Genomic DNA, 2,975 nt, shown 5'->3' with positions numbered 1-2,975 from the left:
GTGGCATGAAGGAGCTTCTGCTGATAAAACCTTCATCTTCATCGTTGGTCCCTCCTCTTCCTCCAGATTCTGTAGGGTGTCTGTTCGATTTCTAARTGAAATGGAAACTTTTATGTTCATCACACTGCTCTTAAAGGGCCGGTATACATTTCAGTCACATAATTGCATTTTATAGCACAATCAAGCGACTATTTTACCTTCAGTTATTTATTGCCTAACAATTGTGCCTCTGTCTCTTTAAGAAGCTCCTGCTCTTTCCGACACTCAGAACGTCATGAAGCTGATTACCACCGTCGTTAGGAGTAAAGCAGATGTGGAGTTTCTCTWGGTGTTTGCTAGTTGCTGCTGCCGCTAGTTTACAGGAGCAGGGTGAGGGTAGGAAGTGGAGTTTTGTTGAAATAGGCACTTATGCTCTCTGAATGGTTTCCATGGAGACCAGGGCAAAACTCCAGGTTTGTTTTTAATGAGAATATAACGCAACATGATGTAAAGCTCACAAAAGTAATTTTTTTTTATAATACTGCCCTTTTAATTTTTTGTGCTTTTTCCTTCCACTCAATCTTCCTTCAGTAGCACAGCACTCTGAACAACCATCTTCACATTTCATGTTCAGGAAACCTCTGCAGGTGTTTGGAACACCAGGAGCTTCTAATATTTAACATGCTTCTGAGAGTTTTTATTCTCTTTAACTCATAAGCATCAAGAAATATTAACATTTTCACGCAATAGTAATGTAAGATATGAGTTTTTTTRTCTGAAATAAGGAACAGAAATCTTGACAGATACATTTTATCCAAATTACATAAAAAAGAAAATAAAAGTACATAAAAAACGCCCCTAACCATTCAGGAGACAGTCATGCCAATGTCTCCAAAGTACAGATGAGTATTTTACTGCACTATATTTAACATTAGTCAACAATAGGATAATTCTATTATTAGATTCAGTTAGACGACAAATACATTTATACATAAGATTTCTTAAAACGGCCATCAAAGTGCTGATGCGAGCAGATATAAACAGTTCACTGGCGCTGGTCCACCTGGGCTTTTTTAACAAAAGTCTTAATGCATCATTAWAAGCCACCTTCAATCTTTGAAKACTGGCTTTTTTGAAATTGCACCACAAATGTGCAGCATACAGTGATGTACAATATGATCTAAACAAGTTCAGTTTCACGTCATCAGAACAAAATCCAAACTTACGAACAAGGATATTTGCCTGAGCATAAATCATTCGAACCTGACGGTAAATATCCTCATCATCAGACAGACGGTCTGTCAACACATGACCAAGATATTTTACTTTATTTGAGACATTCAATAAAATCCTAGACAGCTTCAAATTTGGMCATACTCTATTTTTGTCCTTTTTAGTGCGACAAATCAAAATGATACTTTTTGATGAATTGAATTTAACATCGTGTAGCTCACCGCACTGTATGCTGAACAGACATTAAGCAGCTTCTGAAGACCAGCCGAACTTGGACTAAAAACCACTGGGTCRTCAGGATACATTAAATGATTTATAATTGTATCTCCAACCCTTCAGCCAGTTCCACRCAGGTTTAGCTGCTTAGAGAGGTCATTCATATAAAAATTAAACAATATAGGGGATAAAATGCTTCCTTGTCTGATTCCATTGCTGACATGAAAGGATGCACAGTTATCCCATTTGACCTGCATAGTTTGATTAGCATATCAATAGGACAGACATCTTACTATATATTTAGGCACACCAGCTTGGCACAATTTTAAAAATAGTTTTCTATGATTTACACGATCAAAAGCCTTAGTGATGTCTAAAAAAAAAACACACAAAAGTATTTTGCTATTATAATTATTCAGTAATTCTTTTAAGCCATATATACACAAATCAGTCCCATGCTTGGACTTGAACCCAGACTGATTGTCTGTAGACATTACTATCTTAGCAAAGTTTGGCAAAATAATTAATTCAAAGACTTTAGACAGTGTACTTACTAGGGCAATTGGTCTATAATTATCAGAGCTGTCAATTTTTCCAGCGTTGTCTTTGATCACAGGAGATAGAAGAGCCTTCATCGAGGTATCAGGAATAGATTAAGTCATGTTTTAAATCGCGTCTGTATTTTACCCTGACTGCTTGTTTACTGGCTGCTGCTAGGAGAAAATAGTGACTAGCTTGCCAGGATGTGGCCGTTATTTGTGGTCTGATGCCATCAGTTAACCCGACCTTGGGTTTTTATTTATGACTCAGTGCTTCAGTCAATATTTCACATGTTTACTTCCTTTACAGCCTGAGAATTAGTCGATTCGTTTCTATGAGGTTAAATAAAATAACCTGAAATCTGGTGTTAAACAGATTTTATTTAAACTGTTTCAATGGCCTCATATCTTATTCTGATTTTAATTTTGTGCTTTTATGAACTGTAAGCAGAAAATCATCATCAATACCAGAAAAAAGTCTTGAAATGAATGTGTGTGGAATTAAACTCTATAATGTTTCACTGGGGGATGGAGTTGCWCAAATATAACATTTGTTTGTAATAATCTCATTTATTGATGCAACCGCATGTAAAATTCATGTTCATTGATTTATAATAAACACCAACATTTAAACATATTTTCCTGGAGCTTTGTGGACCTCAGGGTGGTTCTGTTCCGACCCGGTTCAGCTGGCTGTTGGACCTGGTCCGTGTGACGAAGAGCAGCTTCTGGTTCTCAGAATTGCTGTATTGTCATTACAGGATGTTGTTTTGTTCCACTGCATCATCACGTCGCTATCGCTYTGTTCTGGAACCACACGAGTTAATTTTGACCTTAACTCTTCTAAAAACAAAGCAACAACCTCAGAACAAAAAGCACTCATTCAGTTTTTATATTTTCATTTTGCTCCAGACTGCCCTGTGGTCGGTGAAAGTGGTATCAATCAGAGATTCTCTGAACTTTCTGACAGACTTTCAGAATTTTTCTTTGTGGTTTCAGGCTTAACCA

This window comes from Poecilia reticulata, unplaced genomic scaffold (genome assembly GCF_000633615.1).
Source record: "Poecilia reticulata strain Guanapo unplaced genomic scaffold, Guppy_female_1.0+MT scaffold_131, whole genome shotgun sequence".
NCBI classification, from domain to species: domain Eukaryota; kingdom Metazoa; phylum Chordata; class Actinopteri; order Cyprinodontiformes; family Poeciliidae; genus Poecilia; species Poecilia reticulata.
The sequence above is the reverse complement of the archived record's forward strand: the minus strand, read 5'-3'. Positions refer to the sequence as shown.